At 43.4% G+C, this 16,717-nt stretch overlaps 2 protein-coding genes across 3 annotated transcripts in view; both read right to left on the reverse strand.

The window, feature by feature from the left end:
* Nucleotides 1–16,717, reverse strand: part of LOC142466770 (uncharacterized) — a 616,011-nt gene that overhangs the window by 585,225 nt on the left and 14,069 nt on the right. The gene's annotated exons all lie outside the window — the stretch shown is intronic.
* The window catches only part of LOC142466773 (uncharacterized), a 54,759-nt gene that overhangs the window by 36,731 nt on the left and 1,311 nt on the right, over nucleotides 1–16,717 (reverse strand). Inside the window, exons 2-3 of one of the 2 annotated variants that reach the window (XR_012788216.1) lie at nucleotides 16,263–16,453; nucleotides 9,306–10,619 (exon numbers count right to left, since the gene is read on the reverse strand). The gene's annotated coding sequence lies outside the window, so the exon portion shown is untranslated. Of the gene's footprint in view, nucleotides 1–9,305; nucleotides 10,620–16,262; nucleotides 16,454–16,717 lie in introns of those variants that run through there. The other variant, XM_075572173.1, reaches the window with a different exon arrangement.

Raw genomic sequence — 16,717 nt, forward strand, 5'->3', positions numbered from 1 at the left:
CCTGTGTGTCAGCGTGATATTTTCTCAGTGCATGCACTATATATATATATATATATATATATATAGGGAAAAATAATCTGGACGGGGACAGATACTCTGCAGATGTTTTGATCTGATCCAAATCAGCTGGCGCTCTAACGTGGGGCCCTGGGTTGTGAACCAACAGACAGCCGTGCACAGAGGAACCGAGGTGGACCAAATGCGGACGCGGCAGAAGACTGATCACCTCTGGAGTACGGTAAGATAACATTTATTATCTACCGATACGCACTGTCTCCGCTGTTGGTCTATTTCTGTGTCTCATACGGCTCTCCGAAGGTCACCTAAAGACAGGTAGATATCTTGCCCAGAGCCTGTTTTAAACTCAAACCTGTTACCTAGACTATCTGTCACTCGGTATATGTTTATATGTTATATGTGTTAGTCAGTGCCGCAAGTGGGAGCCCGGAGTGGAGTGGGATTTTTGCCGGCTGACTAGGGGTCGTGTCATTGTACGTTGTAAACTTGGTGGAAGGGAGGGGTAAAGGGGGAGTAAGGTATAGTCGGTTCAGAGAGGAAACACGGTAATCCCGGTAGTGACTGTGCGGTTTGGCGCGTTGCAAGGGAAGGAGTGTTAAAGTTGCGCGTTACGCTGGTAACAGCGCGGAATCCTGTCGATTGATCCCTGAACAACCTTTCCCTCTCTCTCGTAATCAAGTTGTATGTTATGTCCAAAATGTGTTTGTGTATTAGTGTTGAGAATTCATGAGGACGGGTGGGGATTGTTGAGAGTAGAAGAGATAGCCCATAGGTGCTTGGGCAATAACCCCTAGACGTTAAACTGCCCGAACTCCTGTTTTTTCCGCGTTAAGGTACGCTTTGCAGTAGGAAAAAGAAAGTGAATAGGAAAGAAAAAGCAAGTGGATTTTGGGATACAATTAGACACTGTGTATATTATTTGGAAGGGAAATAAAGTGTTATAAGTGAAGGGAAAAAAAAAAAAAAGCAGGGCATTTTTGCTAGTAATTGCAGTATAGAAAAAAAAAAAAAAAAGTGCAGTTTTAACATTTGAGCACAGGCAAGTAAGACAGAGAAAGGAGTCTTAGCCTACCACCTAGTGGCCGAGAGAGAGAAGAGAACGAAAATTAATGGGAGCAGCCCTCCCGGTAACTGGTAAAGATTTATTTTTGAAAGGTTTGTTCGTACTGGCCACACGAATGGGTCTTTTAAAACCAGAAAATATTCTTTTTCCTTCTGTTCTAATGGCAACTAGAAAGAGGGGTCTTTTTCTGTGGGAGTGAGAAGCTCAGTGAGCACCGTCTCGTGTGTTTTTGGATCCCACAGGGAAACATACCTTACATTAGTATGAGTCAAAATAATTCTGTTGAGGGACAGAAGGGTCCCCGCTGCATTTATTTTATCATTGCCAGGACAGAAGTTAATATAATAACAAGTGAAAAAAAAAAAAAAAAAGCAAGTCGGCTGTTTAAAGTATGTAGTATTACTGCAGCAGAAGGCAGGTTACAACCAGAAATGTGTCGAAAGATATTGAAAGAAAAGAGAGGAATTTTGAATGATAACAACCTGCTGAAGATAGCAGAAGCCTGGTTTAATGTTACCAAGGCTGTCCAGAGAAAAATGGACCGAGCAGGAGATAGAAAAGGGAGGGAAGATTGTTTTAATTGTGGTGTGACTGATTTATCTATACTCACTCCTTTGTTACCTTCGCTCCCAGCTCCAGCAGCACCCCCACCTATACAACCCACTACCCCGCCCACGAATGACAAACCAATTTTGACTGTTTATGTAGCACAACTATATCCTGTGATGCAGGCGGATGGTTCCTATTACACCCCGACTGTGCCCCTAATGCCCCTGATGCCAGCCCTTTCACCCCAAACAATCACTACCCCAGCGGTAGGGATTCAAGTCTACCCTGACACAACAATAGCACACAGACCCAGCAGCAGTGTCCACTATAGTACGCCCGGTAGTTTTGACTCAGATAGTGAGTCACAGGCCGTTGCACAGGAGGCAAACATGACCTGGAATATTAACCCCAGACACCCCCCAGTACCCGACCGCTGCCCAAGGTTATATGGGCAGACGCCCAAGCAGGTAGAAGGCGCCCCAATAATGTATGTCACCTCACCCCCTTCCTGGTAGACACAGGTGCAGCCAGGAGCGTAATTAGAGCTGCAGACATACCTGACCCTTCCTATTTGTCTGATATTGATGTTTCATGTGTGGGGGTAGATGGCACACCGCGCTCTAGCCCATTAACACAACCCCTGCAGATAGGTCCCGACCCTGAACTATTTGCACGATTTGTAGTTTCCTCTACCTGCCTGCTTAATCTGCTTGGCGCTGATGTTTTATCCAGGTTACAGGCCTCCATAATATTCTCCGAGGACGGCACCATTGATGTAACCTCCCCGCTCTGGGAGTTAGATGTATCTGCCCTTTGTTCCCTTCCAATACTTTTGGCATTAGCGGACAAACCCTCAGCCGCCAGTATACCACCCGCTGTCATGGATAGGATCCCGTCCAAATTATGGTCCACAGGCCCTGAGGATAACGGGCACCTAACGGTACCGCCCATTGTTGTACAGCTCAAACAAGGGGCCCCGCTTCCCCGTAAACTGCAATACCCCTCTTTTCCCTGTAAAGAAACGCACCGCGAAGGGTGAACCTGATAAGTATAGAATGGTTCAAGATTTTCAAGCAGTAAAAGATGCAACCATTGTACGATGTTTTAACAACAAATCTTTTCCAGATGACCCCAGAGGCTTCCAAGAATTTCACTGTTCTCAAACAGGTAATATTCTCTGCCCCTGCCTTGGGCCTCCCAGACTATGATTTACCCTTCAAGCTTTTCGTATCAGAACGAAATGGACATGCAACTGGAGTGTTAACACAGCCACACGCTGGCCGATGTCGACCTATTGGTTATTACTCCAGCCGTCTCGATGCTGTGGCTCGTGGTGGACCGTCCTGTCTTCGTGCTGTCTTTGCTGCTCAAGCACTGCTGGATAGAACTTCGGATATCGTTCTAGGGCATGACCTCATTCTCCTGGCACCACATGACATTGCTGCTATTCTCAATCAGACACAGCCAAAACATCTGTCCGCTGCCAGACACCTCAGGTTACAATGCTCGCTTCTCATTCCAGACAATGTCACCCTTCTCCGGTGCCAAGTGCTTAACCCCTCCACTCTTCTTCCACTTCCCGAGGGGGGAGATGTGCAGGGACACGAACAAGAACAAAGCACAGCTGGAGTCGACCTACCCCATGATTGCTTCGAACTCATGAAGCTAGAAACTGCTCATCTGCCCACGGTGAGTGAAAAGCCAATACAGAACCCAGATCTAATTCTGTTTGTGGATGGTTCTCGATATGCTGATCAACAAGGCACCTACTATACGGGTTATGCTGTCACCACAGACTCTGTGGTCCTACTGGCAAGCACACTACCATCAACAGGATCTGCACAGGAGGCCGAATTACAAGCTCTCACTGCAGCGTGTAAACTGGCAGAAGGACAAACGGCGAATATCTACACTGACTCTAGATATGCCTTTGGAGTAGCACACGATTTTGGCGTCATTTGGCAAACCAGGGAATTTCTGACAGCAGCAGGAACACCAGTGAAACACAGCTCAGCCATACAAGCTCTGATGGACGCCCTACTCCTTCCAAGCCATGTGGCCATCCTGAAGGTAAAGCCCATGGGAAACTGAACACAGAAGAAGCCAGAGGAAACCATCTGGCGGATGCTGCGGCAAAACAAGCTGCCAGCGGGATACGAGAAGTGGCAGATCGAGTGGACACGACAAGGATGGTTCCGTTAATGCAGAACCTCCCAGTGAATCGAGAATATCTGAAGAAGTTGCAAGAATCTGCAACAAAGGAAGAAAAGGAAAGCTGGAAGAAAAGAGGTGCATCGCCCCAAGAAGGAATTTATGAGTACAAAAAGAAACTTTGTCTGCCACGGGCACTGTATCCTGCTGTGGTACAATGGGCACATGGAGCAGCACATCTCTCAAAGACTCTTATGAATGCACTGATCGACAAATACTATGTGGCGCCTGGAATTACCCCAATGACTAGTAATTTCTGCAAATTATGTACAATTTGTGCAAAGTGTAACCCAGGATGTGTGGTAAAACCACCGCAGAAACACCTTGCAAGGCCCTTATACCCTTTCCAGCGTATCCAGATTGACCATATTCAGATGCCAAAATCAGGCCGTTTTGAATATGCGTTAGTAATTGTAGATATGTTTTCAGGATGGCCAGAAGCCTATCCTGTCACCAATCTCACTGCGAAAACAACAGCAAAAAAACTCCTGACAGAGGTGGTTTGTAGATATGGGGTACCTGAAGTAATAGAAAGCGACCAAGGCCCCGCTTTCAGTGCTACGCTAGCTAAAGAAATTTGGTCCGCGCTAGGGACCACCCTTGCTTTCCACACCCCATACCATCCCCAGAGTAGCGGAAAGGTAGAAAGAATGAATGGCACACTGAAAACTAGAATGTTGAAAATGGCCCAGGAAACAAATATGCCCTGGCAAGATAATCTACCCATTGCTTTGTTCAGTGTTCGATATACCCCACGAGGGAAACATGCTCTATCCCCATTTGAGATACTGTTTGGTACTGCCCCCAAACTTGGTTGTTACTAACCACAGCAGTTACAGATGCAGTCTGATGTTTTGACCAAATATGTAACTGCCCTAGCGCAAGAACTAACCAATATACATGGTCGAGTGTTTTCTTCTATTCCAGATCCAGATCTAGATACCGGGACTCATAAACTCGTGCCCGGAGACTGGGTGCTCATGAAGAAATTTGTAAGGAAACACTCCCTAGAGCCCAGATATGATGGTCCTTTCCAAGTTCTGTTGACCACAGCGACATCAGTCAAACTAGCTGGCAAGAAGGTTCCAGCTCCCAACGAGGACACCTCAAAAGGAAAATGATGCTATATCTTTTGCTTGTTGGGTCTAGGGGGGGGGCACAAAAGGTTGCTATCACCCAACATGAAGGGGTAGTCACGTTTTGGTATAATTCATCCAATACTCATGTAGCTACCTTCTCCTTTGATTATTGTAATATAGTCCGCTGCCCCTCAACACGTTGGCAATGTAATCGATACAGCAATGTGGGTTTCAGGTCTACTTATATATGCGTAACGGATTCCTACTGGGGAAAGGAATGTGATTACTGGGGAGCAGTAGGATGGAACACGGGAACAGATTGGGGATACCGACCACAAAATGGTCTAGCAAGGAAAGACGGGATAGCAAAAGATTCTTGCCCAAATAGGCATCGCAATAGTTATTATTTCTGTTTTGTTTGGGATTATTGTCTGCTGTGTTCTCCCATGTTTTAAAAAGTTCATGACCAAAGCTGTTGACAATAGCACTCCTACCCTTTTTCTGCAGTCAGATAATAATACTCCACTCTTGGAAGATGGTCCATTTACTCCGTTACAGTCCCTCCCAGTTACGTACAATAGTATAAATCCATAGGGACAGCATCTGACTTCCTTATGTGCAAAGTCTGTGGCAAGGGGGGTCATGGACAAGCCATGACTCGTCTAACGTACAGCACAAAAGAGTTCCCAGGCACATCTGGACAGATGAGTTAGTATACATCTAAGGACACACTCAGAAATAGACATTTCAAGGGGGGACTGTGATGGATTGGATAAAATGCCTATTTCTTCATCTGTAATACTTTGCTATGATTCCTTACTCAAAATGGCTACCGCAGCTACCCCTCCCTTCAAGTAAGGAAGATGGCACCGAGGAATTCCCCTCAAATGCTGATGTGTCCAAGAAAACCTACAATAACAAGACCATAAATCATAACAACAAGACCATACAAGGACAAGACCTAACAAAGAACCACTGAGACAGCTCTTTTGCATACAAACCCCCTCCCATACAGCCCGTGTATATGAACGCAGGCTGTGTAGGAATAAAGTCAGACATTATCATACTGAACTCCTGTGTGTCAGCGTGATATTTTCTCAGTGCATGCACTATATATATATATATATATATATATATAGGGAAAAATAATCTGGACGGGGACAGATACTCTGCAGATGTTTTGATCTGATCCAAATCAAGTCCTACCCTAGAAAACAGTTCTAACAGCCTGTGAGCAACCTGTTTAGCAGTGGCTGATCTCAGAGGGAAGGCCTCAGGATATCTGGTGGCATAATCTACAACAACGAGTATAAATTTATGTCCCTTCGCAGAGGGTTCCAAAGGTCCGACCAGATCTACCCCAATTCTCTCGAATGGGACGGCTACCAAGGGCAGAGGAACCAAGGGAGCCGGCTTCTGTCCTTTTTGGCTAGTTAACTGGCATTCAGGACATGTCTCACATAGTTTCATGATGTCACCATGTATGCCTGGCCAGTAAAACCGGGACGAGATGCGGTCCGTGGTCTTATCTCTGCCCAAATGACCACCCCATGGGAGAGTATGGGCTAGGGTGAACACTGTTTTAATTAACCCTTTAGGGACTAGCATCTGTCGAATGACCTCCTCTGTTTGTGTAACCTTATTCACACGATATAGGATGTCATTCAACAGTTCAAAATGTGGAAACACTTTTACACCTTGTTCATCCATTATCTTGTTGTTGACCTGTACCACCTTCTCATATTGTCTAGCCAGAGCTGGGTCCTCCCTCTGCCTCTGACGGAAGTCAGGAAGATCCAGGTCTGGCAACATTCCCGTATCTATCTGTTCCCCACCCTGGTCATCCCCGGCCATGGCCTGCAGTCCTTTGGGCTGACTAATGTTACCAAGAGTCCCAGCCTTTCTTAACCAGTCCTCTTTTTCCGCACGTCTCTGTTTATGTGTCTTTGGGACATGGTGTCTACGGGGGGAAAGCTCTGGGGAAAAAGGGAACAAGTCTCTTGGCTTCTCCCTTACCAGAGAAGTAGGCTCCATAGGAGTAGGGGCCAACAATGTTTCGAGGTAGGGCCAGTCTCGGCCAAGTAGAACAGGAGCAGGTAGCCAGGGAGCAACTCCCACTAGTAGGCTATCCTCTTGATCCTGGATACGCAGTAGAACGTTCGCCGTCGGGTAGCTCTTTGAATCCCCATGGATACACTCGATATTCCAAGGAGAGTCATAAGATAGTCTATTGCTTGGAATTAGGCCCTCTAGGATCAGGGTTTTTCCAGAGCCTGAGTCCAGCAACGGATTGTGGTCCCCTCGGAGACAAGCTGTGGCAGTGGTTCTGTCATATGAACAGTCCATCTCATCATCTCCTGAGTCCGCAACCTCGGTCGTCAGCGGAAGCTCTCGACGGGGCTCGGTGTTTGGACCTCTCCGCTGTTGGATGGGATCCTCCCTTCTGGTTGGTGGGGTTATCATCTCCACCGGGTGGGTGACAGGAGTCCAGGTTCTCGGGGAATACTGTGGGTGGCGGCCTCCCTTGAGTGATCCAGTGGCCTCGGACCCGGGACGGGCGTCTCTGCGGGAGTTTGCACCAGGAACCCTCCGAGATGGGAAAGGGTCTTCCGATTGGGTTGACTGGATCTCCCGAGCTGGCGGGTTGTAGACCCCTCGATTGTCTGCTCTCCTGCATCTAGCATCACCGGAAGCAACTGGTGTTTGCACCGGCCGTTCCCAGCTATCCTGTTGGGTGTCGTCGCCCAGGAAGTTTTCCACCAAGCGGACCGCTGAATCCAGGGAAAATGCAGCATGTCTTTTTACCCAGGAGCGGGAGGAGGGGTGCAGTATCTGTATGAACTGCTCGAGCACAAACTGTTCAAGGATCTCTGCCTTGGTATGTTTTTCCGGTTGTATCCACCTGGTACATAAGTCTAATAAGCGGTGGGCTACGACCCGGGGTCTGTCTCTGTTTGTATATTTGACTGTCCGGAACCGCTGTCGGTTGGTCTCTGGAGTGAGGCCTATGCAATCCAGAATAGCAGCCTTTAGTTGCTGATAGTCCATGGCCTCGTCTGCTGGAAGAGCCTGGTAGGCTGCCTGAGCTTCCCCTATGAGGAGTGGAGCCAGAGTCGTTACCCAGCGATCAACTGTCCAGCCGTGGGCCGTGGCTACCCTTTCAAAAGTGAGGAGAAATGCCTCTGGGTCTTCGGTTGGCTTCATTTTATGCAGCATCACCGGTGGGTTATTTGGAATCTCTGGTCTGCCTGGGGCTCGGCCTTCGACCAGCAGTTGGAGTAGCTTTTCCTCTCGCCGGGCCTGTTGCTCATCTTGCTGGGCTTGTCGCTCATCTTGCTGGGCTTGTCGCTCTGCTTGCTTGGCCTGCCATTCTATTTGCTTGGCCTGTTGCTCAGCTTGTTTCTCTGCTAGCTGGAGCTGTTGCTCAAGGAACTGAGGAAAAAATTCCTCCGGTTTTTTTTTTTTTTGTGTGGCCCTTCAGATACAGGGGTCGTCCGACATCCCACTTCTCACACCACCTGTGGCAGGACGGCCTGTAGCCGAGGTCAGGGAACAGTCCACACGTGTAGTTTCAGGATAAATGAAAACGTTCAGTGCCTTTATTTCTCCACAGCAACATAACATGCGGGTACACTGTCCCTTTAAACAAATAAATCCTGCTCCACGTTGGGAGAAAAAATGACTAACACAGCAGACCTATTTAGCAGGCTGGCTGGCTAAACCATAACCAAACCTTAAGAGTCTTTTAAGCAGTCATGAAAACAAATGAAACAAATCTTACTTTAGCTGCAGTAAGTCTTGTGCTGTATCCGTCTGGCTAGCAGCACATATCCATGTGCTCTGGTCTGAGAGAGCCAGCTACTGCTGGTAACAAGATCCTTATCTACCTTGCTGGCTCTCAGGTGTCAGCTTACTTCCTGACTACCTAACTTCCACCTGAGTTAACCCTTATGAGTGCTGGATGAAGCACTCAGACATATGTCTCCCAGGCGTAACTGATAGGAGTTGACTTCACTCTGTCACAGTTCCACATTCTATTATATCTATCTGTGTTACGCCATCCCAAGATAGCAGAGGAGGGAAATGTGTTATTAGACTTAGCACATAGGATGGCCCTTAGTATTAATATTATATTTATTTATATCTGTGTATATATATTTTTAAGTGCAGCAGGAGGAGTGAGCTATATACTTATACCTATTAATATTAAAGGCTATGTCAAGATTCAATGTATTTATAACCATTTTTTATAGAAAAGCTGAAATGGCAATGGTTTTATATAAGTTACAGTTAGATAGACTCCCCAATATAGTACCGTATATGTACTCAGAAGACGTATACATAAATTCATATCAAATGAGAGATCAGAGATAGAATGTGTGAAAATGATATTTATTCCGTTAAAGATTTCCTTGTATTCTGTGCCATCTAGGTCTAACAGGGAATTCAACAGAGTGATGAAGCCAAGATTTTATCTAGGCCTAAGCCCAAGTCGGTATTCTGCCCCCCTTGGCAGACCTGTCCACAGGTGGAAGTTTATGCTAGCTGGTGACTGAAGAGTTTAACAAGGTCCGTGTCCAGATGGGCGAGTCCAATCTCAGCACAGCATAAAAGGGCGTTGAACGAACTTCGTGATATGAAGGAGATGGAAATAAAACCGAGTGATAAGGGCGGAAACATCATCATCTGGCCAAAGGTGATGTATGAACGAGAGGTTAATAAACAGCTTAAAGACATCAACTGTTATGCTGAACTCACCTGTGACCCTACCATCAGATTTAAGACAGAGCTCCATCAGATTTTACGTGCGGTTGTCATGGATTAGGTGATAACTCAGCATAACAGTGAGGCTTTGGTCTCTAGATGCCCAATAGTTCCCACCTTCTACTTATTACCCAAGATACACAAAAATCTCACCCACCCCCCCAGGGAGACCTATAGTTTCAGGCATAGGGGGGCTATGCGAACCCATCTGCAGATTTATTGACTCATTTTTACATTTTTTAGTTGAGACTCTTCCATCTTACATAAGAGACACGATGGGCGTATTATCCCATCTAGACCACATCACGGTTGGCAAGGACACAATCCTTGCCACCTGTGATGTGGAGTCCCTTTATACGTGCATTAAGCACAGTGACAGATTAAGAGCCACCAAATTCTCTCTATACAGAAAATCTCAACAGATTTAATACATCTAATTTTGAGTCTCTTGCAATTCATCTTAACCCATAATTATTTCATTTTTAAAAACAAATATTTTTTACAGAAAAGGGGTACTGCGATGGGTGCCATGCGCAACCTCCTATGCCAACCTTTTCCTGGGGTGGTGGGAGAGAGAAATTGTGTTTTCAGAGGAAAATCAGATCTTTACTCAGTTCGTGTCGTGGTACATCGACGATATCCTCATCCTCTGGCAGGGCACTGCCGGGGGGTTTGCGGAGTTTGTCGATGTCCTCAACCTCAACGACCTTAACATCAAACTGTCCTTCACCTGCAGTGCGGCAAGGGTCGAGTTTCTTGATCTGGTTATTGGGATTGGACCCAACGGCTGTCTCCTTACGGATATTTTCCATAAGGGGACAGCAACAAATTCCGTTTTCCATGCTACCAGCTTCCACCCTAGACATCAAATAAGGGGCATTCCAACGAGTGAGTTTCTCCGCTTAAGTTGGAATGAATCCTCACAGTCTGATTTTCTGGAGAGGGCAGAGGAAATGAAAACGATGTTTTACCAAAGAGGCTATAGTCGTACCTGTGTTAGAAAAGGACTTAAACCACCAAAGTAGTCCATTTTACAACCCAAGATCAAGATAAATTGCTATTGCTGCTTAAGGTGGTTCTACAAGCTATTGAATCATAAGTTATACTTGGTTTTTCACACATGGCTTCTCCATTTTGGCTTTATTTTTGTTAAATAAATCATGACAGTGTAATATGTCATGTGTTGTTGTTCATCCGAGGTTGTATTTACCTAATTTTAAGACCTGCTAAGAAACAGATAATTGTTATTATGTCCTGATATGTAAAAAACATGTAATTCAAAGAGGGTGTACTTTCTTTTTCACACAATTGTATGCCCACTTTACACTCCTTATCATCAGATCATGCAGGTTCACTCTAAACTGTCTTTATACTCTGTGTGCTATCACCTTTGACTGCCAGCTTTATTCCTAATATTGTAGGACTGATTTTTATGTCATCTATTAAATTAAACATGGTGTATAGCAAGTCTGCTGGTAGTATATCATGCATGTTTATGAGTTTGGAGACACTTGTCTCTTTGTGCTCTGCCTATATCCTGCACTAATATATCCCTATGTGAATTGAGACTTAGAGCACTTTATACCTCCCTGTTATGTGAGGGTTTGGATTTAGTGATATTATGGCAGTAGACTCTTTAGTTACTTGCCACTAGTATTTGTATATAAGTATTACATTTCCATTTACCCTGTGGGTTAAGCAGTACTTTTGTTCTCTTAGGCTAACGTGCAGGGGACCAATGCCATGTTTTAACTTTCTGTACTATTTTTTCATTTTCATGTGACATCCTAATAGATTTTGTATATGATACTTTGGTATACCCGAGTGCTACACAGTGGGCTTCTTTTTCCTGTTTCATATATTATCCTTTGCCCAGTAGCACCGCTGACAGGGATTATTCACCCTTACTTTTATCAGCTTTGTAGGATACCTTTATTGCCTAGTCCGAGTGTATGCATGTCTAAACTTCATTTTCTTTACATTTATTCATATCAAATGAAAGATCAGAGATGGAATGTGTGAAAATTATATTTATTCCGTTAAAGATTTTTTTGTATTCTGTGATATAGACGCAAGGGAATATTTATGATATATGCAAAAGTTTTTTTTTTTGTTTGTTCAGATTACCCAAGTCTAGGTACTCAAATTTGACTATGATATATGTAGGCACATGAAATGTAAATTATACTATGTATTGTGCAGGAGATTTTATTCCTAGTTCGGTACAGTAAAAACTAATGTAACTATAAGAGCAGAAATGTTTGTGCAATGGTGGAGAAGTGTTGTATTTATTTACCCGACAACACGGCTAATGTTACCCATGATATATGAGGTAAAAAAAAATTGTGTCAAAATTGGAAGATTTTTCGAAAAGTATCCTATAGCTGGAATTTGGGATTAGGCATATGGTTTAGATCACTGGGAGCAAAACTGGTGCAAAGACTGATTATATGTGTATGTGTGTTTGTTGTCATATTCATTGTTATCTTTTGCATTAAAGGATTGATCACCAAGCTGATCGCTCAAGTCATTCCCTCCATGCCCCTCCAAGAAGATATATATATGAAGAACCGACAGAAACCTCTCTTATGTAACAATAACCTCCTGATGTGATTCGATGACAAATAGATGTTGTCAGGCGAGAGAAAGACAATTGCGAATGGAAATGGAGTGGGTGAGACTCCAAAGGATTGAAGATCCGGACCAAGGGTCACATCAAGGAAATACCCTCTACCAGAAAAGGATACCGTGTTTTCCCAAGAAAAAAGTTATATATTTCTCATTGAAGATTTCAAAAAGTATAAGAGCAGGGGCTGATGAAGTAATATTGCTGAAATTAAGATACTTCTTTTATATATATATATATATATATGTTCTTTTAATAAATTGATGTATTTTTACAAGTTTTGGTCACTAAGGAAGCACTATTGGGTATTGGGCGAATAATATCTATTATACTACTTATGTTGAAATATGCCATTTACCCAAACTCCACCACAGTCATTTTGCAGTAACGGCATTGGGCAGCTTTATTGATTCGGGCGTCCGAACAATAGCATCTGCTTTACAGGGACACCGTGCAAGCCAAATATTAGGCTACCACTCTGTCCGGCTTTGTACTAAAATATGCAGTCTGTTTGGCATATAAAACATGAGCAGTCTTGATCACAGGGATACTGTTTTGAGCCTTAACCAGGCTAATCCCGTGTCGGTTAACATAAAACCCGCAGTCTATTTATCACTATGGACATTAGCGGCACTGATTACCTTTAGTAAAATTATAAAAGAGGCATATTGATGTCCGCATCGGGGAGTCTTTCTGCCCCGGAATCAGGTGTTTATTTTTACTGAAGGTTTGCCAGCTTAAGCGTATATCCAGCTGACCATCTCTCCCATTATACCGGGAGCCATATAAAGGGGTATTCTGACTGCAGTAACCAGCAGTCAGTCGATCCCGACGAGTATTAAACTAATTAAGGCAACCTTCAAACAATGTTGCAATCCAGATAGGTGCATTCGGATACACATGGTGAGTGACCAAAAGTTTTACTATTATATGACTACTCCGTATATTAATCAACATATTTAGCTGCTCTCCACAACGCTTCCTAGTTCACATTAAGTCTGCCATCCGTGTGTGAAATTATGGGTTACAGCGCAGCAACATTGTGTCCATAAAATGACTTGATGCTTACAATTACCTTTTGACATGGAGGTAAATAGAGCGACTTAATATTGGAATTAAACAGACCTTAAAGTTGTGTTGGCTAAATCTGCTAGTTCTGTAAGCTAATTAAATACCGCTATTGTGGACAATCTAGTCTCAGCAAGGATAGCTCAGGGAAGTTACCCCGCACTTGATAATTAAAATCTTTATGTGGTCACTGTAATTGTGCATCTACTATTACCAAATTGGGGAGTCTTTCTGCCCCGGATTCAGGTGCTCATTCTTACTGTAGGTTTGCCAGCCGAAATGCACCTCCAGGCGATCGCTCCCCCTATCCGACCGAGAGCCGAATACTGGGTCACTCTGATTGCAGCAACAAGCAGTCAGTGGGTCCCGACGAGCACTTCATCAACTTATATCAGTTAATGAGTCCCCTCTAATTGCTGAAGTGACTCAGGACAGCTAACAAATCTATCACCCAGTTGCTCTATATTCACGCGGTTCATTCACTATTGGTGGTATGTTATCTACACCTTGCCAATATGGACTAGTGCCATTCACATTAAGACAGCTCATGGTAGACTTGAGTGGTTCATTAGTTACCTAAGTATTACAGCTTGCTATATACCTTGACAAGTTACTAAAACATTTACCTACCTGGTCATAGAAGACAGATATGCGATCAGATACTGAACATGTCAGCATCTACTCTAGTGCTACAAGTTTTTTATACCCTGTCTCTGCAGGGTGTTTTTTCTTCAATTCGTCACTTTAAGGCTTTCGTAAGAAAAATACTAGAGGAGAATCAGCACCAAGACTTTATTTTCTTGTGTCCAAAATCATTTTATTTATTGACCACAGCGCACAAAAAACTTTGTTTTAATTTACACATCATATCATACCTAGGCATCACATTAGGTAACTCTCCAGCCACTTATCTTGTCCTTATATAGAGGCTATCTCTGAGCCAATTACAGTCCCTAGAGTGCTCTTGTTCATTGGGGTTCTTTCTTTTTATTTCTCTATCATTTGGCACATGTGCAGCATTAGGGCCGGGAGAGAAGATTTAGTGGATCATACATTTAAAATGGATCATAATATTTAACGACTTAAAAGGAAATCTCACCAGATGCAAAACACCAATTAAAGTGGCAGAAATCTTTTCAAATCCTTTGTTAGATAGTAAGTCGATAGTTTCAGTTGTGACGTATAATTAAAAAATGTTTGTACAATGAATAGAATACGTGTCTCATTAGAAGCTCACATATCAGTCACCGGGTGTTCCCGTTACAGCACCATGTACCAGGTCTCTAATAGTTATAGGATGACCCAACTTTCTGCTAAATCTCCATTGTTAAATCAGGAACCAAATGCACAATTGTATTTTAACATATATACAATTGTGGTGGGTACAATGAGTCTGTACTTATGTTACCGATTCTTCCCATACAAACATACACAAGCATTATATTAATATATATATAATGCAAGGCTCCTTACCAGGCAGACCAGGAGATCCAGGAAATCCAAGGAACACGAAGTAAGGAAGAGGCAGCACACTTGGTAACATAAAAAAATTAAATTGTATTCAAAAGCAGGCACAGTCACCGACGTTTCGGTCCTAAGGACAGGACCTTTATCAAGGGAGTAAACTCCCTTGATAAAGTATCACTCCCTTGATAAAGGTCCTGTCCTTATGACAGAAACGTTGGTGACTGTGCCTGCTTTTGAATACAATTCCATTTTTTGATATTACCAAGTGTGCTGCCTCTTCCTTACTTCGTGTTCCTTGGATTTCCTGAATCTCCTGGTCTGCCTGGTAAGGAGCCTTGCATTATACCTTACTTATGGGACAAGCACCTGCCTACATCTGTATTTGTGTGCCATCTGTACACACACACATACACACACACACCTTGGTGACCAGAGGCATGAAACGGGTTAATGTTATTTTGATCATAGGTTTCTGTAATAATAGACATTCCAGAAGCCTATGATAGAAATATTAACCCAATGCGGTATGTAACACATTATTAACGGTCGCGTTAATTCCCATATCGCGAGATTGGCCCAAATATCGCACACAAATAAATTATTACCACAATCTTAATATATACCACCTTAAAATTGCGGTAATAACAACCGTTAGTTTATTATTTCCCCGGGTGCGATATTAATTCCACTTTAACAGAATTTGATGTATCTGAGCCGTACTGTTTTGTTTATGCATTCGGGACAAACCAAGAACTAACCATGCTTTACTAGCCACTAAGGTGGCAAAGGCGGTTAGTTAGTGTAGTGTAATGTTTATATTATCCCCTGTGTGGTCAGCTAATCATGGAAACTGATGACTAGTTGACCAGTGGACTACTAAGGGTTAATATGTGCTGTAATGTATTTTAACAACTATTTTATCATCTATTCTATGTTGGTTTAGCTCATCTTGCCTATGTAAATAATGGGCAGTATATAGGACATTATATACATAGGAAAGACAGGGCCAACGCCAGCCTGGAGTAGGTGATAAAATATTTGCGGTATTTCTGCCGTTCATCCTGTTCCGATAAATATCAGAGCTTGACGTATGGCAGTTTTTACTTGAAAATGTGATATTATGCCCGTTTTGTATCGGATCTGATGCTTTTAACGGGTCTGATAAAAAGTGCTTTATTTTTGGCGCTGCAACACTGATTCATTGCGCAATAAGGGACCTTTTTTAATGGCCGATAATACAGCATTTTTAGTTACCGCATCTTGATGTATCTGGCCCTTTAACTCACGTCAGGATTAGTGATATTAAGTTCTAGTTGACCCGTAATGGTGTATGCAGATTTATCACTATTTGCAATTTAACATCAGTAATAAGACAATAGAGATGTAAAAACCATGTAACACACATATTCCTGATTACCTTGTGCTGGCGCGTTACTTTTCCACAGCGTACCCCACTTTATACCAAGCTCTTTCCCATATTGATCACAATACCAGACCAGGAGCTGTGTGTGTGTGGGGAGGTCTATGCAGGTACTGTAGTAGATTTTCCTGTGGTACTGGAACGGCACAAGGTTCTGTTCTTCCTCGTTTCTCCCACAATTTACAAACCTAAAATTGGGACAGTTAGTGAGGTCTCAAAGTAAAGTCTATTTTATAAAGGAAGAGCTGAAAAAAGATACAAGTTGTTAATAATGTGACTTGTCTTTTCTTTCTTCTCTACAGTTTTTGAAGTGAACAGAAGTTAATGGAGAGCAATGTATATACGATGGCTTACTTGTATGTACCCATATTTTGATTGGAATGTGAGTCACAGGCCACACCAGGGACTACTTTCTTATTACTTAAAAAATAAATATAAAACACTGTTGTAAT

The sequence above is a fragment of the Ascaphus truei genome, chromosome 15 (assembly GCF_040206685.1).
Source record: "Ascaphus truei isolate aAscTru1 chromosome 15, aAscTru1.hap1, whole genome shotgun sequence".
Lineage (NCBI taxonomy): Eukaryota > Metazoa > Chordata > Amphibia > Anura > Ascaphidae > Ascaphus > Ascaphus truei.